General features: G+C 34.5%; 1 protein-coding gene across 1 annotated transcript in view; it reads right to left on the bottom strand.

Annotated features, from left to right (window-relative positions):
- Positions 1-15,161, bottom strand: part of VWA8 (von Willebrand factor A domain containing 8) — a 299,559-nt gene that overhangs the window by 219,521 nt on the left and 64,877 nt on the right. The gene's annotated exons all lie outside the window — the stretch shown is intronic.

Genomic DNA, 15,161 nt, shown 5'->3' with positions numbered 1-15,161 from the left:
ACGGAAAACAATATGGAGGTTCCTCAAAACATTAAAAATAGACTACCATGTGATCCAGCAATCCCAACTCTGGGCATATATACAAAGGAAATGAAAACAGTATATCAAAGAGATAGCTGCACTCCCATGTTCATTGCAGCATTATTTACAATAGCCAAGATATGGAAACAACCTAAGTGCCCATCATATATATTATATGATACATATATATATATATATATATATATATATATATGTGTGTGAGTGTATAAAATTCAGCCATGAGAAAGAAGGATAAATGTGAGGTCTCTTGCCTGAAGCAGTACAGGAAGAGGCTTGCTGAGACAAAAGACACAGGCTGGTGGAGGTAACAGGGCAGCGCCACCCAATGTCCCACCTACGTGAAGGCATAGTGGGCATCGCTCCTCTCCTGCACAGGCTGCTGCCTAGACCTGGGAGAACCGAAGGGAACCACAGGAAAGGACTGGGAACCACCACAGGAGCTGGGCTGGCCAAGGCAGCTCTTCAGATTGCTAATCTCCTAACAGTAGACAGTAGAACATAAAAGCAGGATTCCAGCAGCTTCGACCAGCTTAACTCCCACACCACTGCCACTCTCAGTTCCCAGAGGCACTAGCTCAGCTCTGTTAAGAAATGACTTTTCCTTTGCTGTCTTTTTGACTATTTCTATGGTTCTGCAGAACAGCTTTCACTTCCAACACCTCAGAAAGCCCTGTTTCTACTATGGACGGGCTTGCCCATCAGCAATAAGATGCTGTGCTTTCAGAAAGTGGTTTGGATCCTAAGCAACTGAGGTGTTTTCTCCACAGGGGAAAACAGATAAAGCATTTAGGTATCATAAAAGGCAACTGGATGACAATGCTGAGGAGTACATACTTACTTTTTATTTCCAAGAATAAAATATGTTCAAAAGTACACTGTACTCACAATAACGTGTGAATTTCAAAATCAAATCAGAGTCGCATCCTTCTTTTTTTTCTTTTTCAACATATTCTCCGTGAGGAGAATATACATAGAGATGTAACTCTGTCACTCATCTCACCACGCTTTATCAAGCTCCTCACTCTTGCCCTGATCTCTGATGACTGCAAAATCCTGCAGACCCTTAAAAGACTGTCCTAAGGCCCCTAATCAAAATGACTATAAAGTTCATTTAGAATACCAGGACTAACTAATGGAGATGGTCAAGAATAACAGTGTGTTCTGACCAAGAGGACCTTGTTACACAGTGTCCTTATGTTTGGAGCTGTTCCACAGGAAATCTCCAAATTTCAAATTCCTTCCCTCTTTAAATTTATGGATCTTAGGTTTTTGGGTGACCAAGGATGGTAAATGAAATACCTTTCAGGCTGGAGTTCCTTATTAGGAACTCCAAAATTACTCATTGGTAATTTTCTTTCTTGGGCCAATGGATTTGGTTTTACTGTGATGGTTATTTTTATACACATGCCCAAAGGACTCCTAGTATGTGTTTATAAATCTAATAAATACTTCATGATAACTAAATTTAAAATAACACCAAAAAATGTCGATTACTTTTTAAAAGGACCGTTTCGATTAAGAAGGAGTCCAGTACATACCTTCAAAGTTATAAAAGATTTGACTATCAAATTTGGATACTTTTTTTAAAAAAGCAAATGTAAAAGTTATTGCTTTGGAAATGGCAAATTTATGCAACATAAGACGGCTTCTTCAAAATGAACCTCTATAACACATTGCACAGTTAAACTTGAAGATATGCTTTGCATTTTTAGAATGTACAAGTAGAAAAGATTATCAAGTTAAATGAGAAAATAGCTTGCCTTTTCAATACATAACTTCGTGCTATGTCCTAGCATATAAACACTCCAAGTAATTCCAGTTGGGAGCATAACATAAAATACTACGAGTATCATTACACTCAATTTTTGAGATTATCTCTGTCGAAAGGAGAGCCTCAGATGTGTTTTACAAAGTTTTGATTACAAAAATAACACACTGTTGGGATGGACTTAAAACAACACAAATTTTTGGAAACATCTATGTTCTTCCATCTTGTTACGAGGCTTTTTAAAAAGCTAACAAGTAGAAAAACGACCCATAGTTAAAACAACCTGTGATGTGACAAGAACAGTAGCATTCTAAAGCAATCCAAGCCAATGTGAAGGAAAGCCTTTCACACACAAACAGACAGAGGGTACTTGTGCCTGCTTGTCTCAGCGTGAGCATCACTGTCTGCTGCTTATTGTTTTTAAAGACGTACAATCTGGCAGGCAAAACGGTTTGGATGTTAATAAACTAGGGCCTGTTCCATGAGCTTCGGTTCATTTGAGATATGAACTCTGGTCCTTCACCTTTGGGGTCCTTAATTTTGAAAGTCAGAAAATTCTACTTTGTGGCCTATTTTAGAGTAATTTGTGGGTTAACTTTTAGTGAGTAATTTTGATCACTTCCAAGAGATTGCAGTAAGATATTACTAAACTATCGCAAAAACCTTACCTTTGAAAAACAAAGGAAATACATAGAAAATTGTAATTCTAGAACTGAAATGAATCTGCCTCAAAACAGTCTCCTGATGTATCCTATAAGAACTTATTAGTTCTCAAAACCAGAAATTGATCTAAATAATTCTATTGCTTTTCTACATTAGGGAACACGGTAAATGGAGAAGCAACGAAATGTTTTTTCACGGGGAGGATGATAACAATGTTCGAAGAATCACACCTATTCCTTATGTACATAAAAACAAAAGTCATTCCACTTAAAATGTTTTAAGATTTCCCAAGTCTCTAGGATGGTGCTACTTCAACTGAGTGTCTACTTCATGCCAACCACTAAGCTGTGGTCTAGCCCACTGATTCTCAGGTGTGTTAGACCCAATATCCCTATTTTATGAACAATAGTTTGTAATGCTTGCTTTATAACCTTGAAACAAATCCACAGGTAATATAATGCACCTATACACAAAATTTCCATTAAAAGTTCAAGATAATGCATAAACTTTAGTAGAGGGGAAATAATGTTATCAAATAGTACAGACTTCAACAAATACATAGGCACACGTGTACCAAAAAATATACTGATGAAGTCAGATAGTACTTGCAGCAACATGCAGAACCACTAAGAATATGAAAACTATACAGACCGAGACAGGTGTGCTATATTCGTAACTGAAATGCTATGAAGGGTAAAGCTCTCAGTGGTATGATCTTCCAAAATGGTCAGCGTGGGAAGCAGACTCCCTACAAAGATGTCTGCGGGCCAATTCGCAGAACCTGTGAATACGTGACCTTACGTGACAAAAGGAACTTTGCTAATGTGATTAAGCGAAGGACCTTGAAATGCAGAGATAATGTTGAATCACCCTTGTGGGCCCAATCTTATTACGAATCTTTAAATTTGGAGGACCTTTCCCTGCTGTGGTCAAAGACAGAGACAGTAGGAGGAGAAGGATTCAGTGATTCTGAAGGATTCAGATCCGTTACTGGTTCTGAAATGTCAGGGGTTATGGGCAAGGACCAGAGAGAGGTCCGTCTAGAAGTTGAAAAGCTGTGGGTTAAGACCTCTATCGGCTGTGTATGGGGAAAAACTGTCTAAGTAGGACTCAAACTCTAGATGCAATAAGACAAAATATTAATAAATGTAACTACAAAATTTTTAATTTTACATAGCAAAATATAATGTATTCATTAATAAAGTCAAGGGACAACTGACAAACTGAGAGAAAATATGTCAACCGATAAAAGGCAAATTATGCCTAATAGTAAGAACTCAAAACCTGAAGGGAAAAAAAGACCAAAAACTCAATAGAAAAATGCGCAAAAGGAATGCACAGAGAATTTACTAAGGAAAAGAGGTAACAATGGCCCTTAAAAATAGAGATTTTCAATTTCTCTCCTAATATAAGAACAGCCAATTAAAAGTACTCCTTAGATACCATTCCTAACTATCAAATTGGCAAACATTCAAGAGACTGTCAGCTCTCTCTGTTGGCACTGTTAGTGAGAGTGCAACGTTGTCTAATCCATACAGAGAAAAGTTTGGCCATATCTAACAAAACTACACATACATTTACCTGTTGACCTAACAATCCCACTTCTATTGGGATTAATCCTGAAGATACGCTTCTAATAATATGAAAATACATACGCACAAGGTTATTCATTGCAACTTAATTAGTTATTACAAAATATTGGAAACAACACAACCATCTATATGTAGCAGATTGGCTGAATGAACTGGTATGTCCATATATGAAATAACATGCATAAAAAGAATGAGGAATACCTCTATGGAAAAATAAAAGACAACTACCTTTAGTCTACAATTTCTATTACAGAATTCACAGAGGATGTAGAATTTGCAAACTTCACTCTTTTAACTATACATCTACTATGTGCCCAATCAGAATTAAACATGTTGTCCCTGTCTTCAAGGAGCTTACAAATGTTGGGAGAGAGAAACTGCTACACGTCATCAATTCCAAAAAACACACTTCTTATATTTCAGTATCTCTGAAATCAGGGTACGTTTTTGATTGACAGAATCTTACAAGAGTTGCTGGCCACCTAGTTACCATTGTCCGTGCATATGTGAACTTGGTTTTGTACATTTGTTTGTGGTATAAAGGGACAACTACAATCCATATTTTACTCAACAAACTAAGGACCATCTGAGAGAAGAGTATGAGTCCTAGCTATTGCCTAAAAACATCTCTGTCAACACCTTCTATTAAAAATCAAGAAAATACTGATATCAAAACTAGCAGAACAGCTATTGGTAGCTTCAAGAACATCCTGGAAACAACAGAAGAGCACTCCACTCTTGACAAAGCCCAGAGGACACAGAGAATATTATGTGAAACAACAGGAACATTTACAACGGAAAGAAAAGGTGCTTTAAAAGAGTCTGATTCTAAAGATGAAGAAGTTTTAAAAATGGTTCACCTGTTTACTACATTCATATTTTTCTGCATGCACAAGAGATGTATGATCTAAATTAAGTCTAAACGAGTTCTTTCATTAAGAATTAAAAATTCTAAGTGACTAGCTTATGTCATAATTCTCAGCACTTTCACTTTCTTAGTAGTACATAAAATAACAGTGTCTTACAATCGATAGCATGTTGGACTTAATAAAATACAGTAATTAGTATCGTACAGAATGATAAATGCTATCAAAAAGGACATTTAAGAGCTGCTGAAACAAAGGGAGTGTACATATAAATAAAACTAAGGATTCAGAGAAAACTCAGAGATGGTGGCCGTGGAGCTAAGTTTTGAAGAGTAAGCAAGCTGGTCCCCAAGAGAAGGAGAGTTCAGACACCAAGAAAAGATGGATGTGACAGGCAGCCAGTCATGCTGGGAAAACCGTGAATTATTCCTTATGCTTAGAGTTAAAAATGGAATGTTAGGTACATGGCTTGAGGCCTCAAACCTGACTAAAATAACAGAGAGAGGCCAAATTAAAAAAAAAAAATACTATGCTAAACTACAGAATTTGTATATTATTTTATAAACTATGAGAAGTGATTAAAAGGTTTAAAGCATAGGGAAAATCAGAAAGATCGGGAACGAGACAAGGATGGGCACTTCACCACTTTTACTCAACCTGGTATTAGAGTCTTAGCCAAAGCAATAAGGCAGGAGAAAGGAATAAAAAGCATTCAAATTGGAAAGAAGTAAAACTCTCACTGCTTGCACATGACAAACTATATCTAGAAAATCTTCCAGACTCCATCAAAACACTGTTAGACTAATAAACGAATTCAGTAAAGTTGCAGGATACAAAAACCAATAAGCAAAAGTCTGATTTTTTAAATATACTAATAATAAAGGATTGGAAAGAGAAATTAAGAAAACAACCCTGTTTACAATTGCACAAAAAGAATAAAATAGTAAGAATTTAACTAAGGAAGTGAAAGACCTCTATATTGAAAACTATGAAATATTAAAGAAAGAAATTGAAGAAAATACAAATAAATGGACCAAATAAACAAATGGTTGTGCATTGGAAGAATTAATATGGTTAAAATGCCCATACTACCCAAAGCAATGAACAATTCAGTATAGTCCCAATCAAAATTTCAGTGGAGTTTTTTACAGAAGTAGAACAAACAAACCTAAAATTTGTATGAAACCATAAAAGATCCTGAATAGCCAAAACAATCTTGGGAAAGAAGAACAAAGCTAGAGGCATTATACTCCCTGATTTCGAACTATATTACAAGCTATAATAATTAAAACACAATGGCACTGACATAAAAACAGACACATGTATCAATGAAACATAATACAGCCAGAAATAAACCCATGCATACATATGGTCAATTCATTCAAGACAAAGTAGCCAAGAATATATACAATGGAGAAAGGACAGTTTCTTCAATAAATGGTGTTGGGAAAATTGGACAACCACATAAAAAAGAATGAAACTGGTCCACTATCTTACACCATATACAAAAATTAACTCAAAGTAGGTTAAAGACTTGAATGTAAGACCTGAAACCATAAAGAAAACATAGGCAGAAGAAACATTGCCTACAAGAAAACATAGGCAGTAGGCTCCTTGACATAGATCTTGGCGATGGTTTTTGAATCTGACACCAAAACAAAGGCAACAAAAGCTAAAATAAATAAGTGGGACTACATCACACTAAAAAGCTTCTGTGCATCGAGGAAACCATCAACAAAATGAAAAGGTAGTCTACTGAATGGGAGAAAATATTTGCAAATTACATATATGATAAAGGGCTAATATCCAAAATATATAAAGAAATTATACACTCAGAATTAACAAACAACAGCAAAAAGAAAAACAAACAAAAAAAATCCAATTAAAAAATGGAAGAATATCTGAATAGACTTTTTCCAAAGAAGATATACAGATGGCCAACAGGTATATAAAAATATACTCTACATCATTAATCATCAGGGAAATGCAAATCAAAGCCACATGGCACATTATGTCACACCTATTAGAATGGCTATTATCAAAAAGACTAGAAATAACAAGTATGGATGAGGATGTGAAGAAAGGGAACCCTGTGCACTGGTGGAGGGAACGTACATTGGTGCAGCCGCCATGGAAAACAGTACAGAGGTTCCTCAAAAAGTTAAAAATAGAACTACCACATGATCCAGAAATCCCATTTCTGGGTATTTACTCAAAGAAAACAAAAACCTTAAAAACCTTAACTCGAAAAGTTATATACTTTCCCATGTTCATTGCAGCATCATTCACAATAGCCAAAATGTGACAGCAACCTAAGTGTCCAGTAATGGATGAATGGATAAAGATGTAGTACACACACACACACACACACACACACACACACACACACACATTATTCAGCCATAAGAAGGAATGAAATTTATCATTTGCGATACCATGGATGGACCTCAAGGGCATTATGTTAAGTGAAATTAAGTCAGGCAGAAGAAGACAAATACCATATGATAACTCTTATGTGTGGAATCTAAAGTAATTAATTACTTATAAATAAATAAACAAACAGGCTTACAGATACAGAGAATCAATTGGTGGTTACCAAAGGAGTGGGACAAATGTGTTATTTTTTTTTTTAATTTAAATAAATTGAATCAAGCAGGGGAGAAATTAGAAAGAACAAAATTCAGTATTGGAAGGATGCCTTGGGCAAAACTTGGGCTGAAAACAGGTGGAAAGCTTAGGAAGCTAGTTTTGATAACCTAGGTGAGAAGGGCTGAGCAGCATAAACAGCTATTGTAGTTGGAACACAGAGAAGTCCTGACACAAATGCTAATAGAATGTGTTAAGGTGCTCAGCAATTAAAAAGAACAAACTACAATGCAGATGAATCTCAAGTGCATTACGTAAGTGAAAGAAACCAGACTCTAGAGGCACATACTGTTTAATTACATTTATATGCCATTTTGGAAAAGGCAAAACTAATAGTAAGACAGAAAACAGATCAGTGTTTGCCAGGGGTGGGAGGCGGGGGCAGGACAATTAAAAAGGGCACAAGGGAATTTTTTGAGGTGATGGAAATGTTTTATATCTCAATTGTGGTGGTTACACAACCAAATGTGTTTGTCAAAACGGACTGAATTTTACTATGTGTGAATTAAACCTCAATAAATGTTACTAAAAAATCCACCAGAAATGTAATAAGGTAGGACAGAAGCACATTCACTCGTTTATGTATTGCCTATGACTGCTTTTCCACTGCAACAACAGAGTTGAGTAGTTACAATAGGGATTTGCCGTGTCCATAAAGCCAAAAATATGTACTATCTGGCCTTTTAAAAAAGTTTGCCAACCTTGTTATAAAGTAGTATCACCCATTTGTTTGGCTCTTATCCAAAAAACTCCATTGTCCCTAAAAGGAATCAGAAGGAGGTCACAGAATGTGCATAAACACTCTATTCAGATTATTTGGGGCATAGAGATGAATTGTTTTCCAAATACATTCCGAAGTAAGTCTCCACAAGGAAAGAGTATTTATTCAGTTCTCAATGAACAACCACAGAGTTTTTTTAGAAACTTTCACAAAACCTTCCCATTATAATCACATCTCCCAAATCGACCTGTTTAAATTATGTATCTGTTGGATACTTTTTCCTTGGTTAAAGTGTCAAGACACTGGCCTTTTATTTAAGTAATTAGCTAACTGCTTCTTTGTATAACTTCTACATGCAACAATTAGCTTTCCTGTGTATTTGAAGTGTGGCTCCAAATAATTAGAAACAATGTAAACTGACTTTCACTTCTCTGTTGAAGCCAGAAAATATAGATAAGAAAGCTTGTGGCATTTTTACATAAAAATAAAGCACAAGCACTATGTGAAGATTTAAAAAATGTGCTGAGAGAAGAATTTATACTAGCTGCCAATAAAAGCTTTCATTGTATATGCGTTGTATTCATCATTTATTTTTAAAAATGCAGAAATGTTATAAAGCATCAGTGTGCACTGGCCATAGTTACAATGGTGACTTACAATTAGTCGGGCCTACACTTGAACAACCTTTTCCAATAATGGGGATGTATTACAGAGTCACCCATGCTCTATTGTTCCCAATATATTTGTGAAGAAACTTACTAGCGCAAAGGTGTATTTTTTACCTTCACAAATTAATTTGTAAAATTCCTTGTGTGTGCAATTGCCACCTGCATTTTAGTACCCTGATGAAACTTACTGAGGTGATTATTCCATACGTGGTGTAATAGTTATAATTTTACACTTATGAATAACATCATAATGCATTATAATTTATCTATTAAATTATGGCAAAGAACATTATAGTTATTGGTCCTCTTATAACATGCCTCTGGTACGACAGGCAAGAAATATGAAATCATATTTAATAAAAATGTCCCATCAAATTAGAAGGGAAATTTTATTATGCTAGCTTTTTAAATTTTATACTGCACTAAATTTTACACACTGGGAGATTGAAATAAATTTTAAACTATATTCTACATAAAGGAGGTAAGAGACAAGCCAACATCATTATCAAGGAGAAATTGAAGAAGGCATGATTTAGACATCTTGGTAAGCCTGGGACTTGAAAAGGATTACCCAACCCAATCATTTAAAGTTCTTAGGTGATGATGATATACATTGCTTTTGGGGAACGTAATAAAAAAGAAATTTTAAGGAATTGAGGTAAGGAAATTCTTAGGATAACCTTATGAAGGTTATTCTTTGTGGGAAAAGAAAAACGTTCTATGAAGAAAAAAGGATTACAAATTATAGCAGGATTATAAATCAAGAAAACAAGAAGGCTACCGAATCATGTAAAAAGTCAGCCTCCAAGGCAGAATATAAACCACTTAAAGGAATACAGATATCCTGCAATCTTCATGACAGAAAAGTGCAAAAAGTCAAGGCAAAGACAAGAGGCAAGTAAATAAATCCAAGACATAAAGCCGTGAAAACAAATGAGAGTAAGAGAAGTAAAGATATATCCACTGTATTTGGATAAACAGGAAGAAGCAGAGATTGTAGATTAGATAGAAGTTGAAGAAAAGAATTTGGTTTGAGTTTAGCCTCAGAAAGAAAAACTTAACTGAGGAATGAAAAAGGATCCTGAGACTTCAATACATTATAGACAGTGATTATTTTCATTAAAAGTCCCTTAAACTTATTTGATCTTAAATTATGGTTGGAGTTGACTTGGCTTTTAATACAATTAGTGCTTAAACAGAAGAAAGAGATATCTTAGATCTAGCTCTGTTTATGACGGTGTGGAAAGAAATCTGGAAACATGCCCTTATCTGGTTGTGAAAGAAAAGAATAACTTGTATTTATTCAAAACTATGAAATCACTGGCTTCAACACTAAAAAAAGAATAACCAGTTAAAAGAATCTGACCTAGCACTTGAGCCAAATGATTTTATAACCTATTATAAAACTTATTTTATGTACTGCCACAAATTTGTGTTAAGGTTCTGTTTTTCTTTTCCTTCATATGAAACCCAGTTCTAAAAATAGTCAAGGCTAAAAATAAGGCAAAAGCCTCAGATTAAGTGTAGCCTTGTACATGTCCAAGTAACACGGCAATCTCTACATCTTCTAGGAAAACAGATGTTAGGTTACTTATTCCCACTAAATTCTGTCGGGTCATCCTTATGGAAATTTTTCATTAATATTGAAATTTTTCATTAATATTGACTATATTATTATAAAACCCAAATCCATTCTTTAATTCTATTAAAGTAGCTCCTCTGTGCCAGAGAGATCATTGAGCTCTGCTAATAAAGATGAAAGTGTGAGCAAAAGTAGTCTTATATTTGATCTCAGGAGCTTGGTTTCTATCATGAAAACCAACTAATTAATAGTGTACAAACTCTGCAAATGTCCATCCAGTGCCTAATATATGCCTTGATCCAGTTCATGGAAAGAAGTCATATGGGGAGAGAAAGAAACAAACTCTCCCACAAAGCATGTTACTGTTATTATATTTCTCTATACCTTTCTGAGTCCATAGAAATCACTTTTCTCCTAGACATTTCTCTAAAGATTGAGGAGCAGAAAGTAAAATTAGAAAAGGGGTTTTCAGAACATGTGATGAGTTTGCTTATCTCTGTACCAGTTTTCCCAATCCTTGTATGACCTCTACAACGCAGACAGTGTACACAGAGGACGGGCAACATATTCTTATGGGAAACTCAAGAGCCTTTCAATTATCATTACCATGTTTTTCTGATAGAAGATTAATAAGACATGACTAATTGACCTTATTCTGAGGCAGAAACCAGAAGAGACTAACTTCATTATCTCAGAGAAGTATCAGGAAGTAGAATGGCCTGCCATCAGCTTCAATGGTAGCATCTTCCTACCTTTGTTTATTCATCAATCAACAAACTGAACTGGAACGTGAAAAATAAAGTAAAATAATATTTTTGTGAGCTTATTGTTACTCTCCAAAAAATATATAAGAAAAGCTGTTTTCAACCTCTTACACGAATTCTTTCGTATTCTCAATGGCAGGATACTTTGGGCAGTTTTCCAGTGGAGCTGAGACAGTTGATTTGTTGGACACACACTCTCTTGCTTGGTTTTTCTTTTAATGGATAACAGGATGAGGTGACCTTAATTTCACATCTCAAGCATATGACCTTAGGATAATTCACCACTACAGTATAAAAATTACTGTGAACTGACTACAGAAATCGGGTACAGAAACAGTACTATCTGGACAACTTGATGAGGCATAAATTGCTTCTAGCTTTCACTAGAATGAAACTATTTTAATGTGAAGAAAATAATCATGCATATAATTTTAGAACTACTACTAAAATAAATTGGGATGGAGTCAAAGAGAAAATAAATATTATTCTCGACAGGTCTTCTCCATATGATTTCAAAGCGACGGCACCTGGGGAAGTTAATTATGCTTATATTTATCTTTGACCTGTAAGTAGAATATAGTATATTCATAATAAAGTTTAACCAGTTTTACAAATACATTGATGATTTGGGTTTTTCCTCCATTATTTGGTAGAAAAGCAGTTTCATTGGAAATTAGAAAGTTTATGGTTACCAGGTTGGTGAGACGATAGAAAGCCATCTACTTCTAACATGAGCAATGGAGGGAAGGACAGATGAACTAGCACACTGAGCTATCCTCTGTCTTCTGATCGCTGACAAAGACACCAAGAGGAGTGACTCTGTAAGAGGGCAGGGTATTCTTCAAGGCACCTTCCATAAATTAAGTTAAAGATATTATCCCCTCCCCAATTTTCTTACTTTCCTTTAAAAATCCAATAAACATAGAATCAATATATAAAAACTAATTTCAAAAACTGTTTTCAGTGGATTCCAAGACTTGCCACCTGCTGTACAATAGAGACATTTATTTTATTTTCCCTACATGTTTCTCTCTCAAGATTCAGTGTATTAGTACTAGTTTAAGTGTCTTCACCTTAATTCACATTCTTTATGATTTCATAATCTTGGATCATAGATCAAAAATGAAACCTTCATAGATTTTATCTTTAAAGATCATAGAGTATTACTTAATAAATATTTGAACCTTTTAAGTCCTCCAAACACTTACTTACCTAATTACCTTTACCTCCTTTTTTACCTACCTATGTTCATTGACTTTCTTGAAATATGACAATAAAAACTGTATAAAATAGTAGAGGTATAGAGCCACCATAGTTTTCTCGCATATCTTTTACAATAGATTCTTGTGCTTATAGCCCAAAAGTTACCAGTACTATGTGATTACAATTCCTTCTAAATTCTGACTAATTCAACCAAGAGGCACAAAGTACCTTAAAGCAGCATGAAAGGAATCTTCTCAACAGAATCATTTGAAATATGAACTGTTAACAAAATTTTCTATGATCTAAGGTCACCACAAGGAGCTGGTTTAAATGTCATTTTTCAAAATTAAGAACATTTTAATATAAATATATATATATATATATATATATATATATATATATATATATATATATAGTGTCAGTAAAAATAAAAAATGTTTAACCAAAGAATAAACTAAAACTAAAAACATGCTAAAATATAAGTAAGCCATATAACCTTCGCTTCCAAAACTGTTCAAAAAAATACAAAGAAACTTTGCTATAAAAAGATACCATAACCACCCAAAGACTAACATACAGAATCAATAAACTGGCAGGATAAAAATGTCCTAGGAGATATCATCACATACACACAAAAAAATACACGACAGACAATTTCACTCTGTAAAAACACCAGCTGTAAGTTTGCTTTTTTATCATACTATATACAACATGTGCATACACCAAAATAATCTACTCAAAAATACTTAGGAATAAATTTAACCAAAGAGACAAAAGACTTGTACACTGGAAATATAAAACATTGCTAAAAGAAATGAAAGAAGCCATAAATAAATGGAGAGACCTCCCGGTTCACAGATCAGAAGACTTAATATTAAGATGACCATACTACCCAAAGCGACCTATAGTTTCAGTGTAATTTCTACCAAAATCTCAACAGCATTTTCTTCATAAGTAGAAAAAGCATATCCTAAGATTTATGTGAACTCTCAGGGGATCCTAAATAGCAAAACAATCCTGGAAAAGAAAACAAAGTTGAAAGATGCACACATCATGATTTTAAAACTTATTACAAAGCTATAGTAATCAAAACAGTGATGCTGATATAATGACAGACATACAGACCAATGGAATAAAATAGAGAGCCCAGAAATAAACCCTCATATATACAGTCAATTAATTTTTGACAAGGGTGCCAAGACTATCCAATGGAGAAAAAGCAGTCTTTTCAGCAAATGGTATTGGGAAAACTAGATATCCACATGCAAAACATTGAATTTAGATCCTTACTTTACACCATACACAAAAATTAACTCAAAATGGATCTGAGATCTAAATGTAAGACCTAAAACTGTAAAACTCTTAGAAGAAAGGATAGGAGAAAATTCATGACATTGGACTTGGCAATGATCTATTGAATAAAACACAGGCAATGACACAGGTAACAGAACGATAGATTAGACCTCAACAAAATTAAAACCATTGTGCATCAAAGGATACTATCAAGAAAGACAGTCCTTAGAATGGGAGAAAATATTTTCAAATCATACGTCTGAGAATATCCAGAATACATAAAGAACTCTTACAACTCAACAACAAAAAGACACCCCAATTAAAACATAGCCAAGGAACTTGAATAAGCATTTCTCCAAGTAAGATACACAAATGCCCAATAAGCACATGAAAAGATGCTCAATACCACTAGTCATTAGGGAAATGCAAATCACAACAATGAGTTACCACTTTATACCCATTAGGATGACGTTTATAGTAATTTTTTTAAGTAGAAAATAAGTATTGACAAGGATGTGGAGGCATTGGAACCCTTGGGTTCTGCTGATGGGAATGTAAATGGTACAACTGCGTGGAAAACAGTTCAGTGACTCCTCAAAAAGTTCAATGTGGAATTACAATATGATTCAGCATTACCACTCCTAGATATATACCTACAAGAACAGAGAGCATAGACTCAAAAAGATACCTGTACACCGATGTTTGTAGTAGCTTAATTTACAATAGCCCAAATCCACCAACATATGAATGGATAAACAAAGTGGTAATATACATACAGCAGAATATTATTTAGTCATAAAAAAGGAAAGAAATTTTGATATATGCTATATCGTGAATAAACACTGAAAACAACACGCTAAGTTAAATAAGCTAGAGACAAAAGAATAAAAAGAGTATGATTCTGTGTATATCACGTACCCAGAATAAGTAAATTCATTGGGACAGAAAATAATACAGAGGTTACCAGGGTCTTGGGGGAGGGAGGAATGAGAAGTTATTTCTAAATAGGTATAGAGATTTTATTTGGGATGATAAAAAAAGTTCTAGAAATAGGTAGTGGTGATGGTTCCACAACAGTGTGAATGTACTTACTGCCAATGAATTGTACACTTAAAAATGGTTAAAATGGTAAATTTTATGTTATGCCTATGTTACCACAATAAAAAAATAGTAATGTAACCTAATTATCTCCTATTGCTGCCAAAACCCATTTTGTTTAGTTTTCCAAATTACGATTAAACGTACTCTGTGTGTGTGCACATGTATGTAAAAAGAATCTCTCTTACAAAGCAGACCCTGGCATGTTGTGCACATCAGATATGCTAGAATGCACTTTCAAAAGTTCCCAATAAT

The sequence above is a fragment of the Rhinolophus ferrumequinum genome, chromosome 4 (genome assembly GCF_004115265.2).
Source record: "Rhinolophus ferrumequinum isolate MPI-CBG mRhiFer1 chromosome 4, mRhiFer1_v1.p, whole genome shotgun sequence".
NCBI lineage: Eukaryota > Metazoa > Chordata > Mammalia > Chiroptera > Rhinolophidae > Rhinolophus > Rhinolophus ferrumequinum.
The sequence above is the reverse complement of the archived record's forward strand: the minus strand, read 5'-3'. Positions and strand labels throughout refer to the sequence as shown.